Source organism: Prionailurus bengalensis, chromosome A2 (assembly GCF_016509475.1).
Source record: "Prionailurus bengalensis isolate Pbe53 chromosome A2, Fcat_Pben_1.1_paternal_pri, whole genome shotgun sequence".
In the NCBI taxonomy this organism is placed as follows: Eukaryota; Metazoa; Chordata; class Mammalia; order Carnivora; family Felidae; genus Prionailurus; species Prionailurus bengalensis.
In genome coordinates, this window is record NC_057348.1 from 77,299,893 (window position 1) to 77,322,719 (window position 22,827).

A 22,827-nucleotide genomic window follows, 5' to 3' on the forward strand; every position below is an offset into this window, starting at 1 on the left:
ATCTCACAGTTTGTGGGTTCAAGCCCTGCATCTGGCTCTGTGCTGACAGCTCAGAGCCTGGAGCCTGCTTTGAATTCTGTGTGTCCCTCTCTCTCTCTGCCCCTTCCCAACTCCTGTTCTGTCTCTCTGTCTCTCAAAAATAAATAAGTGTTAATTTTTTTTTAAAGTTACATAAAGAGCAGTGCTAATAGTCTTAACAAAACAAGAAAATTCTTTTTTTAAACTATAATTCTACCTATTTCAGATGGAACTAATTCTTAGTTTCCTCTGTGGCATTTAAAATACATTAAAGTAGGGCACCTGGGTGGCGCAGTCGGTTAAGCTTCCGACTTCAGCCAGGTCACGATCTCGCAGTCCGTGAGTTCGAGCCCTGCGTCAGGCTCTGGGCTGATGGCTGGGAGCCTGTTTCCGATTCTGTGTCTCCCTCTCTCTCTGCCCCTCCCCCGTTCATGCTCTGTCTCTCTCTGTCCCAAAAATAAATTAAAAAACGCTGAAAAAAATTAATTTAAAAAAAATAATAAAATAAAATACATTAAAGTATAACTTCTACCTATTAGTCTTCAGATTGTTCACTGTAGATATCCTGACTTCAGGGTGGGCAAGAGGCAGTGACACACTATTATTGAGGTGACTCTGAATTGTAGTTTCTGGTTTTCAAAGTGAGGTGTCTTTAGTGATTTAGAAAGATCCTCAGGGAATTCAGGGAAATGGTGTCTTGTAATATGGTACTACTGTAATATGGTACCACTTTTTCTAACATTAATCAATCATTTACTTAATATCTTCCCCATTGGTATTCTATCAAAAGAATATTTTTTCCGTGTTTTCTGTCCTACCTTTTAATGAATCAATGGCCCATAGGAACTTTGGCTTCATAAATATAGTCCAAAAATTTTGCAAATAAGCAAATAAACAAAAACAGAAGACCAGTTTCAAGAAGACAGAATAAAAAATATGAATTGCTAAACATCATCATGACAAAGCTATATCCATTGGACCATGTAAAAGCTCTCCTCAAAGCACCAAGATGTAACTTCACTCCCCTAATGCTACCCAAGATATGATAAATAGTGAAGGGAGGGGGGTGAAATACTACCAGTATTAAGGGCAGGAGCTTTGATAATCTTGAGATTTCAGAGTCCAAGGATTGAAAATTTAAATATTACTGAGGACACACAGGTTACAAAACCTGTTCAGGTCCAGCCCTTGTGACTATGTTGATTGAGGATCCAGTGATGACAGAAGTAACAGTTTTTCAAGAATAGGCAGAGATCCATAATTTTTTTTAAGTTTTCATACTTATTAAAATTCTGTGCAAGTTTTAATGAAGTGGTTCTGTGGATTTGCAACCCCTGACAAAAAGCTACCATTCCTATATCAAAACAGGAATTCATCTTTGGGAAAATCTTTTTGGGAAAGTCCATGTCCTTTCACTGAAGACCAACTCTATAGCTCAAAGTAGATAAAGTTTCTGATTGTTTTTTTTCTTGGTTCTTATGGAACCCTTACTTAAATCAATATGATAAAGCATCCCACTCGGAAGCTAGCACTCTGCTAAGAAATTTCTGCTAAGAAATTGATACATGAAATCAATGTCATTTCAGGTGAATGAAAGATTCATCATTATTATAAAATAAAGTGAATAATTATAACATATAATCCCAGTAATAATAATGATCATAAAAGTCAACTGTAGGTCAAGTTGATAGTCTTGAAAGTTAAATGAAGGCGTTGACTTTTGTATGCTTCTCAGTTACATGCAATTTTATCTGGTTCAACACAGAAACCCATTTCCGGCTCTGCCCCTAGTTCTGTCTGAACATTAGTAAGCTTTTTTGTAACAAATATTCATGCATTTTTTAATAGATGTATGGTATCCCAATAGATAGAAATAAAAATATCTAAATCTAAACCGGACTTCATCTCAATCCTTGTTACTGAACCAACATATCCTTACACTGTGAAATGTGTGTGCTAGGTTCAGGACATCACATTCAGGACATCAGGATGCCCTTTGGAAGCTGGAAACACTGAAAGGGTTATGGTTCTCTTCCTCTTATCTACTACTCTCTTCAGGCATACTTTGCTTCACTGTGCTTTGTTATGTTGTGCTTTGCAGATATTGCATTTTTTTTAATTTTTGTGGGTTTTCTCCCCCACAAATTGAAGGTTTGTGGCAACCTTGTGTGAAACAAGTCAATCTGTGCCATATTTCCAACAGCACTTGCTCACTTGGTGTCTCTGTGTCACATTTTGGTACTTACGGAAATATTTCAAACTTTTTCATTATTATTATGTTATGGTGGTCTGTGATCAGTGATCTTTGATGTTACTACTGTAATTGTCTTGGGGTGCCATGATCTGCACCCATATAAGATGGTGAGCTTAATAAATGTTGAGCGTGTCTGACTGCTCCACTGATGGGCCATTCCCCAGTCTCTCTCCCTCTTTTTGGGTCCCTCATTCCCTGAGACACAACAGTATTGAAATTAAGACAGTTAATAACCTTGCAGTGGCCTCTAAGTACATGAAAGGAAGAGTCCCAGGTCTTTCACTTTCAATCAAAAGCTAGAAATGATTAAGTTTAGTGAGGAAGCCATGTCCAATGTCAAGATGGGTCAATAGCTAGGCCTCTTGCACCAGGCAGCCAAGCTGTGAATGCAAGGAAAAATTCTTGAAGGAAAATGAAAGTGCTAATTCAGTGAACACATGATCTTTATCCCCGCAATAACTACTTTGATGCTTTTTTGGGAAATATTAAATGCCAAATTCTTTCACAATATACATTCTCATCTAAAGATTACATCACATATACTGGCATTGTAGAAGGTACTGGAGATATAAAGATAAGAAAATATCTGCTTCCTGATACAGTTTTTAAGACCTCAGTAAGCTCACAAGATTATTTCTTCCATTTTTGGAAGGGTTTACTGTTAGCAAGTTTACTTTATTCACATAGTCATGGCAATGTAAACATCAGATACCTAAAGATTAGCAAAAATATGTGATATAAATATCTTAGGAGGTAGAGGGAAGGAGAATCCTCATTTCCATAGTAAGAAGTACATAAATAATATTTAAAACTTGAAGAATCAAGAAATGGCAGTATAGGCACATTATTTAGAAACATGGGTGGAAGGAATGCCAGAAACATTCCTTCTGGGTTGCTTCTGGGAAATGACAATCAAGGAGTGAGAAACAGCAGGCCAGGCACTGCTCTTCATTGGTCTTATACAACAAAGAGTTTTAAAATTTTAAGTACACATTTGATTAAAAAAATCACTAAAAGTGGGGCACCTGAGTGGCTCAGTCAGTTAAGCATCTGACTCTTGATTTCAGGTCACGTCATGATCTCATGGTTTGTGACTTCAAGCCCTGCATTGGGCTCTGCCCTAACAGTACAGAGCCTGATTGGGATTCTCTCTCTCTCTCTCTCTCTCTCTCTCTCTCTCTCTCTCTCTCTCTCTGCCCCTACCCTGCTCATGCTCTTGCTCTCTCTCAGAAATAAATAAATAAACATTTAAAAAATTATTAAAAGTGTAGGAATTTACCCCAGGGATACAGGAGTACTGATGCATAGGGGCACTTGTACCCCAATGTTTATAGCAGCACTCTCAACAATAGCTAAATTGTGGAAAGAGCCTAAATGTCCATCCACTGATGAATAGATAAAGAAATTGTGGTTTATATACACAATGGAGTACTATGTGGCAATGAGAAAGAATGAAATATGGCCCTTTGTAGCAACGTGGATGGAACTGGAGAGTGTGATGCTAAGTGAAATAAGCCATACAGAGAAAGACAGATACCATAAGTTTTCACTCTTATGTGGATCCTGAGAAACTTAACAGAAACCCATGGGAGAGGGGAAGGAAAAAAAAAGGAAAAAAAAAGAGGTTAGAGTGGGAGAGAGAGCCAAAGCATAAGAGACTCTTAAAGACTGAGAACAAACTGAGGGTTGATGGGGGGTGGGAGGGAGGGTAGGGTAGGTGATGGGCATTGAAGAGGGCATCTTTTGGGATGAGCACTGGGTGTTGTATGGAAACTAATTTGACAATAAATTTCATATAAAAAATTATTAGAAGTGAAAGAAACTGGGTACACAGAGGGAAACAGAGATATAGGAAATGGGGATCAAGGACTTACAAGGCTCAGTCCATGCTTCTGGTCCTTATCTGAGACCCAGCCATACCTCCGCCATTAGATTCTCATGGATATCAAGCTACCCTTCCAATAACCTCCTCCTGCTTAAAGCCAAGTGAATTTCAGTTATTCACAAGTGGAAGCATCTAACACACACATACTTTAAGAACAACATTTCATTGAAGGATGATCAAATAGCATAATAATCAGGAAGATTCAACAATTTTTCTTCCAAAATCTTCTTAAAAATAAGCACTCACCCTTAAAGTCCCTAGTGGCCACCACAAATTCTGGTATTTGTGAAGAGAAGAAAATTAGAAAGCATTATAGAGCAGGAGTTGGTAAACTTTTTCTGTAAAGAGCTAGACAGTAAATATTTTAGGCTTTGCAGACCTTATAGTGCTTTGCCACAACTCAGCTCTGCCATTGTAGTGGGAAAGCAGACATAGACAATACACATGAGAGTGGCTGTCTTCAACAAAAATTTTTTTTGAATGTTTATTTTTGACAGAGAGAGAAACAGAGCATGAGCGGAGGAGGGGCAGAGAGAGAGGGAGACACAGATATTGCAAGCAGGCTCCAGGCTCTGAGCTGTCAGCACAGAGCCCAACGCGGGGCTCGAACTCACAGACCGCGAGATCGTGACCTGAGCCGAAGTCGGACGCTCAACCGACTGAGCCACCCAGGCGCCCCTCAACAAAATTTTATTTACCAAAACAGGCAACAGTCTGGATTTGGTCCATGACCATAATTTACTGACTCTTCTTTAGCACTAGGGCCACTGTATAAAATTAAATAATCTGGACACAAAAGTGAGTGACCAAGGTAACACATGGGGACTGAAATGTAGCCACACTCCCTTTGCCATTCTCTGTACCAAAGTGTGACAGTATGTTTGTCCAGAGAAGAGGGCACTTTTCTCTAATTCATCTGTCTAGTGGGGATGCTCTTCTCTAATCAGACGATGGCTCCATGGCTAGTTTCTTCCCTAATTAGATCCTCAGAGGACATGGAAACATTAAAATATTTGCAGGTCAGTAATAACCTCCTACATGAGACTTCTAGTCATCAGCCAAAATATCCCAAGCCAACTTCCCATTCTTTCCATGACCTAGTGTTGAGTCACTTCATCTTCCTTTATCATTCTTCTGGGAAATAGGCTCAGTGTACCAAAGTCCCAGAACCAAACACAATACTCCAGGAATGGTCTAAGGAGTACAGAGCAAAGTGATTATTTGTTGGATAATTGTAGGATCAGATAAGGTCTTGGGCAGTAAATGTCTACTGTGGACTCATAGTAAGCTTGCTGCCAACTGAACCCTTAGTTCCTTTAACCATGTGCTGTTGTTAAGAAATAGTTCCTTTATGTTCTATTTCTAAAGTTGAGTTGTTAGACCCCAGGCTTAAACTTTATGCTTATTTCTATGAAATTACATGTTTTAGAACTGGTTCATTGTTTCACATAGTTCAGAAGGAGGTGTTAGTTGTCCTATCACTTCATGGATCTCTGTCTGATAAGCCTGCCACCTATCATCTTACTGAAATCACAGATTAAAAAGTTGAAAACAGTAAAAGCCAGAGTGTAGGAAATTGCTTGTTCACTACCTAAACAGAAACTTTAAAGCAAGGTATATGCCTATATAGGTGTAATAATAAAAAACTAATCTCTAAAGAAAATATTACCTCTATAGACCTTAATTCTAAATTTCAGTGAAAATTTTAAAAACTGTGGAATACATACAATGATATGTAATAAAAGAGTTAATATTTAACAGCATAATAGACCAATTATTTTCTTTTAAATGTTTACCACCAAGAGACCACAATAAATAAATAATTGTAAAAGATCACAAAGAGAAAAATAGAATAACAATAAATAGGAGTTAAGAAATATAAAATATTCCTCTTACTAGTAATAAAAGAAATACAAATTAAATAATTAATAATTAATTATAGGCCAAAATGCTCAAAATATATAAAACATGTAGTGCTACCAAGGCTGGATAAAACCATACTCCTCTGTTGCTGAAGTATTATGAGTTGGTATGATCTTCTTAGGAATCAATATGATGGGATGCCTGGGTGGCTCAGTCAGTTAAGTGTCCGACTCCTGATTTTGGCTCAGGTCATAATCTAATGGTTCATGAGATACAGCCCTGTGTCAGCTCTGCACTGACAGCATGGAGCCTGCTTGGGATTCTCTCTCTTCCTTTCTCTCTGCCCTTTCCCCTCTCACGCTCTCTGTCTCCCTGTCTCTCTCTCTCTCAAAATAAATAAAAAAGCAATCACTATAGTGATATGTATTAAGGAGTGTGAAATTTTTTCTTACTTCTTGACCCAGGATTTTTATCCTAGGGAAGTAATGAAAGAAGAAAAATGTTGAAGAGGTGCATATGAACATACTTTATAATCCTAAAAAATTGAAAACATTATCCTCATGTCCTAAATACCCTACAAATATTGTATTTTAACATCCTGGTGAAAGAAATATATTGTGATGAAGAACTGGAAGCATTAAGTATTAAATATGTAAAACTATGGAGAAATAATTGGATAGTAAGTGGAAAAGCTATATGAGCAGAACTAAGGAAATGGAGCAGAACTAAGGAAACATGAAAAGAGATAATTGAATATTGATATTATTGAGTAAATTTTTTTAAAAAGTTAAAATCAATGTTACTGTAATATTGTCTTCAAAATAAATGCATTTTATATTAAAATTCACTACCATATAAAATACATCTTACTGAGTAGTTTGAAAAGTTATTGGTGGGGGCAATGTGGTAGAATCTAGAAAAAAACATGTAGGGGAGGACCCTGGATCTCTTTCACCTGTGCAGAAAGGAAGGGTCACTGAGTTATAGCCTAGTTGCTAGACAAAGAGTGGGAAAGGGTTGATGGGATGGTGACAGTGTCTTCCTGGACACAATTTGGGGAAAGCTGTTCCAGTAAATCTTGCTACAAATCTCTAAAATTCAGAGTTAAGTAATTTAAATGGAATATTTTACACATGACATAGCTCTGTGGTCTTTCTGGCATTTTCTTGTCTAACATATTTCCTAGATTAATCATGTATTGCTTGAAACAGTGATTATTTACTATGAGTTTCTACCTTAATGTAGGGGAATTTCTTGACAGGGAAATTTCCACATATTTCGTCTTGTTTTGTTTCTCTTTTTTGAAAAGTTTTTATTTAAATTCCAGTTAGTTGACATGCAGTGTTATATTAGTTTCAGGTGTACAATATAGTGATTCAACAATTCCATACAACACACAGTGCTCGCCACAAGTGCAGTCCTTAATCCCTATCACCTGTTTCACCCCCCATCCCCTCTGATTACTATCAGTTTGACATCTGTGGGGGTGGGGGATGGAACGCATGTCACAATAACCAGGTGGTCTGTATCAGGATGTGTTTGGCTTCACATAGTAGTTGAAGTCACAAGGACATTTACTGATATTTAACTAGATATCTGGAGGTGGGCAGTCTCAGGGTTGACTTGATTACCAACAATGCCCTTGAGACTCTAGACTCTAGCCCTTCCCACCATCCTCCGCTTGCATTTCATCCCCATGATTTTGTCTCACAGTTGCAAGATGGCTACAAGAAGTTCAACCATCCTGGTTTCCCTCTCTAGAGTACAAAGCAGAAAAAACAAGTAGTGTGTCATATCCTTAGAGGTTGGGTTGAATTGGGTAAAATGATGATTATAATGGTGAAGTAGTAAGAATAAGCTTCTAAGCAAATTCTAGTGTGGACTGCCCTCTGTGCATGGCTAATAAAAAGCTCCTCCAACAGAGGAGGTGAATTTGTCTAGCCAGGGACTAGTTCTTGTGTGGGATAGGTTTGGAGGGGAGAGGCTATGAGAGGGCTAAGTGGTTATTCTTGGTTTTGTTTTAATTCACCACTGAATGGCAGGCAAATAGTGTCTAAGGCAGCACAGGCTTGAGCTTATAGCCTAGGGTTCTTTGGTAGCTCTCAAAGGCCTACAAACTAGTATCAGTCTAATTTCTCCCTTTCTTTCCTTTTTCCTAGTCATAAAAACATTTTATTCCCTGAGAATTTTCCAGTGCACAGGCTAGATGTGGCAGCCACTGCTGAATGAAGCCATTGCTATGGAAGCTCTTGTCCCAGTTGAGGAGCATTCTGTGTTCACTCAGTCTGGCACTTCCCACACTGGATACAGTTGTTAGGGGCCCTTGGCCATGGACCTTGGGCCACTGCATCAGCTTCATGGGCTTGTTGCCCCAACTAGTCGAAACTACTGGCCCATAATGTTTTACTTTCTATGTGTTCTCATCTTTGAAAAGTAATTTATTTTCTATCCCTTTTGTTCAAAGATTTTGAACATTGATGTTGTCTTAAAGGGTTATCTAGCTTATTCATGTCACTAAAGGCTAAAATTAGAATCAAATGAGAACAGGAAGGCAAAAGTTATAAAGATAGCCAAAGAAGATTCTATCTTAGATACTAAAAGATTTGCTTCAAAATAATTGATTGTTTTTACGATGAGCAGGGAGAAACAGTATGGAAAAGAATACTAGTCTTTGAATCAGAAAATTTTGGTTCAGGATCCAGCTTTATCATTTTAACCTTGAACTGAGCAATTACCTTTACTGGGCTTCATGCAACCTATTTATGTGTCTAAGAAGCAATATTGTTTTTAAATTTATGGGACTAATTTGTTGACTCTTTTCATCTGTTCGTTAAAAAAATTTTTTTTATTCTTTTTATTTTAGAGAGATAGACCATGAGCGGAGAAGAGGGGTAGAGAGAGAGAGAGAGAGAGAGAGAGAGAGAATCTTAAGCAGGCTCTATGCCGAGATTTTAACCGACATGGGGCTTGATCCCACAACCCTGGGGTCATGATCTGAGTTGAAATTAAGAATCGAGTCAGACACCCAACTGACTGAGCCATCCAGGCATCCCTCACCTAGTATTCATTTTAATACTCAGTTCTCTTTTTCCACATTTATGATTCTAAATGTTAATATTTTTCCAATCTGTTACTAATAGTCCCTAACTCGCTGATTATTTTTACACGTAAAAATTTTATATGTAAAAATTTTATTAAAATTTTTAATTTTATATTTTATATGTAAAAATATTATTTTTATATGTAAAAATGTCATTTTTATATGACATAGGCTTTTCTCATTGAGCTGTGCTAATTGATGACTTTGTTAAGGTGGAAGGACGCGTGTTTAATTTTTAAAAGGATTAATCAAAATTGGACATAAGAGAATCCAGATCCCAAAGTGTCACAATCAGGAATATTAGAGTGAAACTAACAAAATGAAATTTAATAAGAATAAGTGTAAAAGTCTTCCCAGTACAGTACAAAGCATATATAATTTTGGAGAAGTTCATGTGGGACAAAGATTTAAGATTTTTATTTGACTTTAAATTTAATATGAGGGGGTTTTTGCAAGATGGCGGCTTAGGAGGACGCTGGGCTCACCGCACGTCCTGCTGATCACTTAGATTCCATCTACACCTACCTAAATAACCCAGAAAACTGCCAGAGGATTAGCAGAACGGAGTCGCCGGAGCCAAACGCAGACGAGAGGCCCACGGAAGAGGGTAGGAAGGGCGGCGAGGCGGTGCGCGCTCCACGGACTGGCGGGAGGGAGCCGGGGCGGAGGGGCGGCTCGCCGGCCAAGCAGAGCCCCCGAGTCTGGCTTGCAAAAGCGGAGGGGCCTGACGGACTGTGTTCCGACAGCAAGCGCGACTTAGCGTCTGGGAGGTCATAAGTTAACAGCTCTGCTCGAAAGTGGGAAGGCTGGAGGACAAAGGGAGGGAGAGGTGCTGAGCCCCGGACGACAGAGCTCAGTTTGGTGGGGAACAAAAGCGCTCGCCAGCGCCATCTCCCCCGCCCATCCCCCAGCCGAAATCCCAAAGGGAACTGCTTCCTGCCAGGGAACTTGCTCGCTCCCCGCAAATACCCAACTCTGCGCTTCTGCGGAGCCAAACCTCCGGCAGCGGATCTGACTCCCTCCCGCTGCCACAGGGCCCCTCCTGAAGTGGATCACCTAAGGAGAAGCGATCTAAGCCTGCCCCTCCTGCCGCCGTGCACCTTGACTACCCACCCCAGCTAATACGCCAGATCCCCAGCATCACAAGCCTGGCAGGGTGCAAGTAGCCCAGACGAGCCACACCACCTACAGTGAATCCCGCCCCTAGGAGAGGGGAAGAGAAGGCACACACCAGTCTGACTGTGGCCCCAGCGGTGGGCTGGGGGCAGACATCAGGTCTGACTGCGGCCCCGCCCACCAACTCCAGTTATACACCACAGCACAGGGGAAGTGCCCTGCAGGTCCTCACCATGCCAGGGACTATCCAAAATGACCAAGCGGAAGAATTCCCCTCAGAAGAATCTCCAGGAAATAACAACAGCTAATGAGCTGATCAAAAAGGATTTGAAAAATTTTTTTTCAACATTTATTTATTTTTGGGACAGAGAGAGACAGAGCATGAACAGGGGAGGGGCAGAGAGAGAGGGAGACACAGAATCGGAAACAGGCTCCAGGCTCTGAGCCATCAGCCCAGAGCCCGACGCGGGGCTCGAACTCACAGACCGCGAGATCGTGACCTGGCTGAAGTCGGACGCTTAACCAACTGAGCCACCCAGGCGCCCCAAAAAAGGATTTAAATAATATAACAGAAAGTGAATTCAGAATAATAGTCATAAAATTAATCGCTGGGCTTGAAAACAGTATACAGGACAGCAGAGAATCTCTTGCTACAGAGATCAAGGGACTAAGGAACAGTCACGAGGAGCTAAAAAACGCTTTAAACGAAATGCATAACAAAATGGAAACCACCACAGCTTGGCTTGAAGAGGCAGAGGAGAGAATAGGTGAACTAGAAGATAAAGTTATGGAAAAAGAGGAAGCTGAGAAAAAGAGAGATAAAAAAATCCAGGAGTATGAGGGGAAAATTAGAGAACTAAGTGATACACTAAAAAGAAATAATATATGCATAATTGGTATCCCAGAGTAGGAAGAGAGAGGGAAAGGTGCTGAAGGGGTACTTGAAGAAATAATAGCTGAGAACTTCCCTGAACTGGGGAAGGAAAAAGGCATTGAAATCCAAGAGGCACAGAGAACTCCCTTCAGACGTAACTTGAATCGATCTTCTGCACGACATATCATAGTGAAACTGGCAAAATACAAGGATAAAGAGAAAATTCTGAAAGCAGCAAGGGGTAAACGTGCCCTCACTTATAAAGGGAGACCTATAAGACTCGTGACTGATCTCTCTTTTGAAACTTGGCAGGCCAGAAAGAATTGGCAAGAGATTTTCAGGGTGCTAGACAGAAAAAATATGCAGCCAAGAATCCTTTATCCAGCAAGTCTGTCATTTAGAATAGAAGGAGAGATAAAGGTCTTCCCAAACAAACAAAAACTGAAGGAATTTGTCACCACTAAACCAGCCCTACAAGAGATCCTAAGGGGGACCCTGTGAGACAAAGTCCCAGAGACATCACTACAAGCATAAAACATACAGACATCACAATGACTCTAAACCCGTATCTTTCTATAATAACACTGAATGTAAATGGATTAAATGCGCCAACCAAAAGACATAGGGTATCAGAATGGATAAAAAAACAAGACCCATCTATTTGCTGTCTACAAGAGACTCATTTTAGACCTGAGGACACCTTTAGATTGAGAGTGAGGGGATGGAGAACTATTTATCATGCGACTGGAAGCCAAAAGAAAGCTGGAGTAGCCATACTTATATCAGACAAACTAGACTTTAAATTAAAGGCTGTAACAAAAGATGAAGAAGGACATTATATAATAGTTACAGGGTCTATCCATCAGGAAGAGCTAACAATTATAAATGTCTATGTGCCGAATACCGGAGCCCCCAAATATATAAAACAATTACTCATAAACATGAGCAACCTTATTGATAAGAATGTGGTAATTGCAGGGGACTTTAACACCCCACTTACAGAAATGGATAGATCATCTAGACACATGGTCAATAAAGAAACAAGGGCCCTGAATGAGACACTGGATCAGATGGACTTGACAGATATATTTAGAACTCTGCATCCCAAAGCAACAGAATATACTTTCTTCTCGAGTGCACATGGAACATTCTCCAAGATAGATCATATACCGGGTCACAAAACAGCCCTTCATAAGTTTACAAGAATTGAAATTATACCATGCTTACTTTCAGACCACAATGCTATGAAGCTTGAAATCAACCACAGGAAAAAGTCTGGAAAACCTCCAAAAGCATGGAGGTTAAAGAACACCCTACTAACGAATGAGTGGGTCAACCAGGCAATTCGAGAAGAAATTAAAAAATATATGGAAACAAACGAAAATGAAAATACAATAATCCAAACGCTTTGGGACACAGCAAAGGCAGTCCTGAGAGGAAAATACATTGCAATCCAGGCCTATCTCAAGAAACAAGAAAAATCCCAATACAAAATCTAACAGCACACCTAAAGGAACTAGAAGCAGAACAGCAAAGGCAGCCTAAACCCAGCAGAAGAAGAGAAATAATAAAGATCAGAGCAGAAATAAACAATAGAGAAACTAAAAAAACTGTAGAGCAGATCAACGAAACCAAGAGTTGGTTTTTTGAAAAAATAAACAAAATTGACAAACCTCTAGCCAGGCTTCTCAAAAAGAAAAGGGAGATGACCCAAATAGATAAAATCATGAATGAAAATGGAATTATTACAACCAATCCCTCAGAGATACAAACAATTATCAGGGAATACTATGAAAAATTATATGCCAACAAATTGGACAACCTGGAAGAAATGGACAAATTCCTGAACACCCACACTCTTCCAAAACTCAATCAGGAGGAAATAGAAAGCTTGAACAGACCCATAACCAGCGAAGAAATTGAATCAGTTGTCAAAAATCTCCCAACAAATAAGAGTCCAGGACCAGATGGCTTCCCAGGGGAGTTCTACCAGACGTTTAAAGCAGAGATAATACCTATCCTTCTCAAGCTATTCCAAGAAATAGAAAGGGAAGGAAAACTTCCAGACTCATTCTATGAAGCCAGTATTACTTTGATTCCTAAACCAGACAGAGACCCAGTAAAAAAAGAGAACTACAGGCCAATATCCCTGATGAATATGGATGCAAAAATTCTCAATAAGATACTAGCAAATCGAATTCAACGGCATATAAAAAGAATTATTCACCATGATCAAGTGGGATTCATTCCTGGGATGCAGGGCTGGTTCAACATTCGCAAATCAATCAACGTGATACATCACATTAACAAAAAAAAAAGAGAAGAACCATATGATCCTGTCAATCGATGCAGAAAAGGCCTTCGACAAAATCCAGCACCCTTTCTTAATAAAAACCCTTGAGAAAGTCGGGATAGAAGGAACATACTTAAAGATCATAAAAGCCATTTATGAAAAGCCCACAGCTAACATCATCCTCAACGGGGAAAAACTGAGAGCTTTTTCCCTGAGATCAGGAACACGACAAGGATGCCCACTCTCACCGCTGCTGTTTAACATAGTGCTGGAAGTTCTAGCATCAGCAATCAGACAACAAAAGGAAATCAAAGGCATCAAAATTGGCAAAGATGAAGTCAAGCTTTCACTTTTTGCAGATGACATGATATTATACATGGAAAACCCGATAGACTCCACCTAAAGTCTGCGAGAACTGATACATGAATTCAGCAAAGTTGCAGGATACAAAATCAATGTACAGAAATCAGTTGCATTCTTATACACTAACAATGAAGCAACAGAAAGACAAATAAAGAAACTGATCCCATTCACAATTGCACCAAGAAGCATAAAATACCTAGGAATAAATCTAACCAAAGATGTAAAGGATCTGTATGCTGAAAACTATAGAAAGCTTCTGAAGGAAATCGAAGAAGATTTAAAGAAATGGAAAGACATTCCCTGCTCATGGATTGGAAAAATAAATATTGTCAAAATGTCAATACTACCCAAAGCTATCTACACATTCAATGCAATCCCAATCAAAATTGCACCAGCATTCTTCTCGAAAGTAGAACAAACAATCCTAAAATTCATATGGAACCACAAAAGGCCCCGAATAGCCAAAGGAATTTTGAAGAAGAAGACCAAAGCAGGAGGCATCACAATCCCAGACTTTAGCCTCTACTACAAAGCTGTCATCATCAAGACAGCATGGTATTGGCACCAAAACAGACACATAGACCAATGGAATAGAATAGAAACCCCAGAACTAGACCCACAAACGTATGGCCAACTCATCTTTGACAAAGCAGGAAAGAACATCCAATGGAAAAAAGACAGCCTCTTTAACAAATGGTGCTGGGAGAACTGGACAGCAACATGCAGAAGGTTGAAACTAGACCACTTTCTCACACCATTCACAAAAATAAACTCAAAATGGATAAAGGCCCTAAATGTGAGACAGGAAACCATCAAAACCTTAGAGGAGAAAGCAGGAAAAGACCTCTCTGACCTCAGCCGTAGCAATCTCTTACTCGACACATCCCCAAAGGCAAGGGAATTAAAAGCAAAAGTGAATTACTGGGACCTTATGAAGATAAAAAGCTTCTGCACAGCAAAGGAAACAACCAACAAAACTAAAAGGCAACCAATGGAATGGGAAAAGATATTTGCAAATGACATATCGGACAAAGGGCTAGTATCCAAAATCTATAAAGAGCTCACCAAACTCCACACCCAAAAAACAAATAACCCAGTGAAGAAATGGGAAGAAAACATGAATAGACACTTCTCTAAAGAAGACATCCGGATGGCCAACAGGCACATGAAAAGATGTTCAGCGTCGCTCCTTATCAGGGAAATACAAATCAAAACCACACTCAGGTATCACCTCACGCCAGTCAGAGTGGCCAAAATGAACAAATCAGGAGATGCTGGAGAGGATGTGAAGAAACGGGAACCCTCTTGCACTGTTGGTGGGAATGCAAATTGGTGCAGCCGCTCTGGAAAGCAGTGTGGAGGTTCCTCAGAAAATTAAAAGTAGACCTACCCTATGACCCAGCAATAGCACTGCTAGGAATTTATCCAAGGGATACAGGAGTACTGATGCATAGGGCCACTTGTACGCCAATGCTCATAGCAGCACTCTCAACAATAGCCAAATTATGGAAAGAGCCTAAATGTCCATCAACTGATGAATGGATAAAGAAATTGTGGTTTATATACACAATGGAATATTACGTGGCAATGAGAAAAAATGAAATATGGCCTTTTGTAGCAACGTGGATGGAACTGGAGAGTGTGATGCTAAGTGAAAATAAGCCATACAGAGAAAGACAGATACCATATGGTTTCACTCTTATGTGGATCCTGAGAAACTTAACAGGAACCCATGGGGGAGGGGAAGGGAAAAAAAAAAGAGGTTAGAATGGGAGAGAGCCAAAGCATAAGAGACTGTTAAAAACTGAGAACAAACTGAGGGTTGATGGGGGGTGGGAGGGAGGAGAGGGTGGGTGATGGGTATTGAGGAGGGCACCTTTTGGGATGAGCACTGGGTGTTGTATGGAAACCAATTTGTCAATAAATTTCATGAAATAAATAAATAAATAAATAAATTTAATATGAGTTAACAGTATGAAGAAGTTGCTTAATTTGAAGTTTTGATAATCTAAAATTTACTTTTTGAGATAGGTTCTATGAAGCTCTAGAAGACTGACAATGGGTAAAAAGAAATTGAAAGTAGACTTTAATTAAGCATAAGAGAGATCTTTTTACTAGACCTGAGGAACAAAGAATTTTGGTTAATTTCAGGCCTGGCTATTTTCAAGTCTGACCAGTTTCTTTGTCCATTTTCCACTTGGACAATTTCTGGTTTGATCAATCATTCATCAATAAATGTTAATATACAATGTTATGTTGTAGATTTATCTTCTTATTTTGATTTCTGCCTATTCTCTATTTTTCATTTCTTTATTTGCCTTTCTTGCCTTTCTCTGGCTTCTTTAAACATCTGATTCATCTATAATTTAAAAAATTTATTTATTTTTTAATTAAAGTATAATGAACATGCAGTGTTATATCAGTTTCAGTTGTACAATACAACGATTCAACAATTCTGTATGTTAGTGTTCATTCAGTATAAGTGTACTCTTACTCCCCTTCACCTATTTTACTTTTCCCCCACCTGCCTTCCTTTTGGTAACCACCAGCTCTCTATATTTGAGAGCCTAAGTTTTTTGTTTATCTCTTTTTTTCTGTTTGTTTGCTTTGTTTTTTTAAAGTCCACGTATGAATGAAATCATATGGCATTTGTCTCTCTCTGTCTGACCTATTTCAGTTAGAATTACACCTTCTAGATCCATCCATGTTGCAAATAGCAAGATCTCATTCTTTTTTATGGCTGAGTAATATTCCATTGTGTGTGTATAGATGAATGGATAAAGAAATGGTATATATTATATATAATATATAATATATCTTTGAAAAGTATATTATATATAATATATAATAAAATAATATAATTATTATAATATAAATGTAATATAATATAATATAAATACCATTTCTTTATCCATTCATCTATAGGTAGATACTTGTGTTCCTTCCATATCTTGGCTATTGTATATAATGCTGAAATAAACATAGGGGTGCATATATCTTTTCAAATTAATGTTTTATTTTCTTTGGGTAAATACCTAGTAGGGGAATTACTGGATTGTATGATACTTCTATTTTCCATTTTTTTGAGGAACCTATATATTGTCTTTCACAGTGATTGCACTAGTTTTCAGTCCCACCAACAGTGCACAAGGGTTCCTTTTTTTCCCCCAACATCTTCACCAACACTTGTTTCTTGTCTTTTTGACACTAGACATTCTGACAGGTATGAGGTAATATCTCATTTTATGTGTCTCCTTGCCATTGTATGTCTTCTTTAGAAAATTATCTATTCATGGCTTCTGTGCATTTTTAAATTAGATTACTTTTTGGTATTGAGTTGTGTACATCCTTTGTATATTTTAGATATTAACCCCTTATATGCTTTGTAAATATTTTTCCCATTTGGTGGGTTGTGTTTTTGTTCTGTTGATGGTTTCCTTTGCTGGGCAAAAACAAAAGCTTTTTTATTTTGGTGTAGTCCCAATAGTTTAATTTTGTTTGTATTTCCCTTGCCTGAGGACACATATCTAGAAAAGTGTTTCTATGGCTAATGTCAAAGAGGTTACTGCCTATGTTTTCTTCTAGGAGTTTTGTGGTTTTAGGCCTCAAATTTATGTTTTTAACCCATTTTGAGTTTCTTTCTGTGTATAATGCAAGAAATTGGTCCCATTGTACATTCTTAATCTTCCTTCTATCATTCCAATTTTAGTATATGTGCTGCTGCAGTGATCACAATTTATCTATGTTTTTGAGCAGATCTTTTTCTATCAATTTTTAGTGGCTTCTCTAGGTATGATGCCATACATATATAACTTATTCCACTCTACTGGGGTCGTTTCATCAGTTCCAGTGAAGCATAGAAACCTAACCTCCTTTTATGTCTCTTTATCCTCCCTGTTTCTAATATATTTGTTTTAAATATTTCCTTTACATACAGTTAGAACCACATTTAAAAATGTTATAATTTTTACTTCAACCATTGTATGAGTCTGCTCGGCCTGCCATAACACAATACTAACAGCAGAGTGGCTTGAACAACAGAAATTTATTTTCTCACAGTTCTGGAGCCTGAGAAGTCCAAAATCAAGATCCCATCTGATTCAGTCCCTAGTGAGAGCCTTTTCCTGATTTACTGAGAACCTTTTTCTCTCTGTGTCCTCACATGGTAGAGAGAAAGAGAGCTCTGTTTTCTCTTCCTCTTATAAGGATATCAGCCCTACAGGAATAGGACCTCACCCTGCTCAGAGACCCTGGGTGGGGAGTGGGCCACCTTGGGGATTAGGGCTTCAACTTATGAGGAGCACATTCAGTCCATGCCAACCATCCAACATAATTTAGGAAACTCAATAGGAAAAGGAAAGTCTATCATATTTACACATATTTTTGCTTATTGTAGTTTTTTATTCTTCCTGTTGTTCCAAGGTTCCTTCTTTATTGGTTCTCTTCTGTTAGAGAATTTCCTTTAGCCATTACTGTAGAATAGATCTGCTAGCAAAAACGTCCCTTTGTTATGCTTCATGTGAGGATGCCTTGCCTTTGTATTTATTGTAGAAGGATATTTTCACTGTGCATAGGAATCTGGATTGGCAGTTCTTTTCCTTCATCACTTGAAAAATGTTGAGCCACTTCCTTCTGGTCTCCATGGTTTCTGATGAGAAATCTGGTCATTCAAATGGTTTCTCCTTTTACGGTTAAGGTGTCATTTTTATCTGACTATATTCAAGATGGTTTTCATTGTCTTTGTCTTTCAGAAGTTTGACAGTGATGTGTCTTGATGTGGATTCTTTGGATTTATCTTGTTTAGGTTTGTTCAACTTCTTGAATCTGTAGGTTTGTGTCTTTTGCCAAATTTGGAACATTTTCAGCCATTATTTCACATGCTTTTTAGCCCCACCTTCTTTATCCTCTCTTTCTAGGCCTCTGATGACACAGAGGTTCTGTCCTGTTTGGTTTATTACTCTGTTTTCTCTCTGTTGTTCGTATTGGATAATATTTATTGGTCTATCTTCAAGTTTGCCAATTTTTTCCTCTGTCTTCTCCATTCTGCTGTTGAGACCAGACCATTTGCTAAGCTCTTTATTTCAATTATTACATTTTTAAGTTCTAAAATTTCCATTTGGTTTTTCTTTATATTTCCTGTTTTTTGCTATGATGTTTTATTTCTTTACAGCAGTTATTTATTTATTTATTTATTTATGCTTCTTTCAAGAATGCTCATAATTGCTTATTAAAGTCCTTATGATGACTATTTAAAAATCTTGTTATATAATTCTAACATCTTTCTCATCTCAGTGTTGGCATCTATTGATTGTCTTTTTACATTCCATTTGAGATCTTCCTGGCTCTTGGTATGATAAATGATTTTAATAGAAACCTGGACATTTTGGATATTGTGTTAGGAGACTGTGGATATTATTTAAACTGTTTTAGCTGATTTTCTCCAACACTGTACCAACAGGGAATGGGAGGGATGCTGCCACAGTACTTCTAGGTAGGAGTCCAGGTTTCCCACTCTGGCTCCACTGACACCTAAGTCAGGGAAAGAGGCTTCTCATTACTACTGCATTGAGGTGGGCATGCTAGTGCCCCACCAGACCTTTGCTGATAGATCCCTGGCTGGTAAGGGGTAGAGTGTCTTGTTACTGCTCCCCAAATCGTCTCCACTGACACTATGGGAAAGAATTGCCTCTTTACTGCCCATCAGGGATGGGCAGTATTTAGCCTTCTCTGACACCATCCAGCATGAGTAGTGGGTGCCGTGTTACAGCCTGGGGAGGGTAAAAGCCACAGGTTTCTTTGGGTGGTGTTTTGCTATAGTAGATTATTATTTTCTAAAAGTTTTTAGTCTTGCTAGGTTACTTCTTTCCTGATCCTATAGTTAGAAAGAACAAGATTTTGTTGGGGCTTTTTGTATCTACATCTGTTGGCATTTCTGGGTCATTGGCTTCTCCAGCAATCAGTCTGAGATGTGTGTAGAAAAGAGAAGAAATGAAAACCCAGGGAACTCATTGCTGTGTTGTTCTTTGGGCTCTGAGGTCCCTAGCCTGTTTGCTTTCTCCTCTCCATTTTTCAGTCTTCTAATGTTCATTTTATGTCCAGAGTTTAAAGTTGTAAGTAGCAGGAGGAATAGGGAAAATAAATGTATTTCATCCTCCTGGAAGTGGAAGTCCTAGTCTCTCAGTTTATACGGTCTTTGTGTATTTCACATTAGCAGTATTAATTAGAGCATAACAGAGCTTTGAAATAACTTGTAGAAAAATCTAAATTACTTTAGAATGGCTCTAATGAGAAGGCTGAAATTTTTTTTTTGATGAATCATGCTCTATTTAATTTCATTCAAACGAAAAATTAATGCTATCTCTTCAGACTAAATACAAGAATGTTTGAAACATCTCTGGACCAACAAAAACCTACATTCTGGTTCATAGTCTTCCACTATCCAGCCATGTGAACTTGAGCAGATTTACTGCAATCTCAGTGTTCTCATCTGAATTAAGAGTGTTGGGCTCATTAGATGATATCTAAACTTCCTTCTAGCACTGGCATTTTACTTACCCCTCAACAACTTATTACTTTTTAAAAAAAATCTCTAGACTCCCACTGAAATACAGGGTTTGAAATATGTTTGTTAAGTCAAATGAAATCCTCATGATTAGACAAGAAAAGTAAGGATGGCTATTATTTATTGGATACTTACGGTGAACCAGGCACTATAGTAAATGTTTTATAAATGTTCTCTCATCCAATCCTCAAAACAGTAAATTAAATCAGAGATTATGTACATTTTATTGATAAGGAGAGTAAGGCTTGGAAAAGTTAAAAACCATGTCTGAGGATATTTTTTTCCTGAAGTTTTCTTTTTTTAAATAAAGATCTATTTGATTCCAAAACTGATGCTTGCAACTACTTATATATACTCTTAAAAAATAGCTTACAATTTTTTAAATGTTTATTTATTTTTGAGAGAGAGAGAGAAAGAGAGAGCGAGCGAGCAGGGGAGGGGCAGAGAGAGGAAGACACAGAATCTGAAGCAGGCTCCAGACTCCAAGCTGTCAGCACAGAGCCCAATGCAGGGCTCGAACCCACAACCCATGAGATCATGACCTGAGCCAGAGTTGGACAGTCAACTGACTGAGCCACCCAGGTGCTCCTATGTTTTCTTGTAGGAGTTTTATGGTTTCAGGTGTCACATTTAGGTATTTAACTCATTGAGTTTATTTTTGTATATGGTATAGTAAAAAAGTGGTCCAGTTTTCCCACACCATATCTTGAAGAGACTGCCTTTTCCTTATTATAATACATTCTTGCCTCCTTTATCATAGATTAGTTGACTGTGTACTCTTACATATACTTTTTATTTTTTGGCCACTTTTCAATAAGCAAACTATTTTATAGATATGGAATCTTAAAGGAGAGGTCTAGATAGCTAGGTGATGTCTTTTAGTTTTCTCCAATCACTTTATTCTGCTTGGATTTATTTTTTAACTGTGTAACATATATTCAGAAAATGTACAGCTACAGCTAGTTTTTTGTTTTTTTTTTCTGTTTATTCTCTTTATCCACCCACCATTTAGTATTCTGTTATAGGGAGCATCATTCCCCTTGAGAGGTAATGGAATAAACTCAGGATTTCAGACAGTCATTCTTTAAGAACAAAAATTTAATTTGACAACTTTCCATAAACTTTATAATGTCTCAGGACAGTCCCAGGAATTAGGAGGAATGTATTGTTATCTTTATGAGTAAACTTTACTTACTTATAGAGAATGGATAAGGATTTGAGTTAATCAAAAGATAGAGGTCAAGAAGAAATATAAAAATAAAAAAAAGAAAACAGAAGAATAGAGCAAATAATATCAAATTTAAAAGTATGTGGTTTTTTAAACTATTTAACATGATGCTAGTTCCTAAAAATATTTCATAAAAAGTTTCATTTTAAGTAAATTAAATGAGTGTGTATTAAAAAAGAACTGTTTAATACTATGCAATTTGTTGAGATGTTATGTTTTCTTAAAGTCAAAATTATGTCAAAAAGAGATTCATCCTCTTAATCAAAATCAACTCTGTAAGTTTGTAGGGATGCCTGTTATGTATTTATTTGGCAAAAGACCCTAAAAGTACTTATGTTAACTTGTAAGGAAGGGAATAACAAGATGAGAAGCCAGGAGTACATAAATCCTTATTTTACCCTCTTCTTTTATTATGAAGTCCCCTTATCATTCAGCTGGCTCACTCTGTACAATTTTCTATGTCAGTCTGCAGGGGCATTCCAATGGAAGTTATTCAAATTTCACATTACTATGTGTTCCCAGAATTACCAAGAGAACTAATTGTGATGTAAAAAGTTTTAATATCATTTCTTTATAAGGACTTAGGAAGTTGGGAATTGGCTCCTTAATCTTGATCTGCGATCAGATGTGCTTTTCTAGGAAAATGATTTTCTCTTCAGAAAGTTGCCATGATTTTGGTAGGTAGAGAACTGGTCTCCATATAGGAAGTTCTGTTTTTGCCATAAGCCCATTGTGTGGAGAAGGCATTCTGGTGTTAGAGAAACAGCTTTCAGAATAGTTTTGGTTGGTTTAGTTTTTACTGAAACTGAACAAAGTATTATCTGGTTCAGACAAAATATCTGTTAAGTCCAATATAAGACTGATAAAAACTCAATTCTGGGTAGAGTGGAAGTAGAAATAGGGGTACAGCTCTGACCCTTGTCACTTCACTCATGCATTAAGCATTTTCTATTGAACCTCTGAGTCTGGACGGCAGCATTTGAAAAGCCTCTAGTGAAATGTAAAGATCACTAGGTTAGGAACCCAATAACCTAAACTATATAGTCCCGTTATTGCTGTCAACAAGTTGATTGACTGAACCTCTGTGGGTCCAGATTTCCTCATCTGTGAAATAAGGAGATTGAACTTGGTATCTTTCAGCTCAAATATTGGAGGGAACCATTAGCAACTGTATGCAAATCACAAAACTTCTGTGCTTTATCAGTTTTCTACTGCAAAATAAGATGCTCACTGAAGGGTAAAATTTGCATGCATACCTTAAAGTTCTAAGT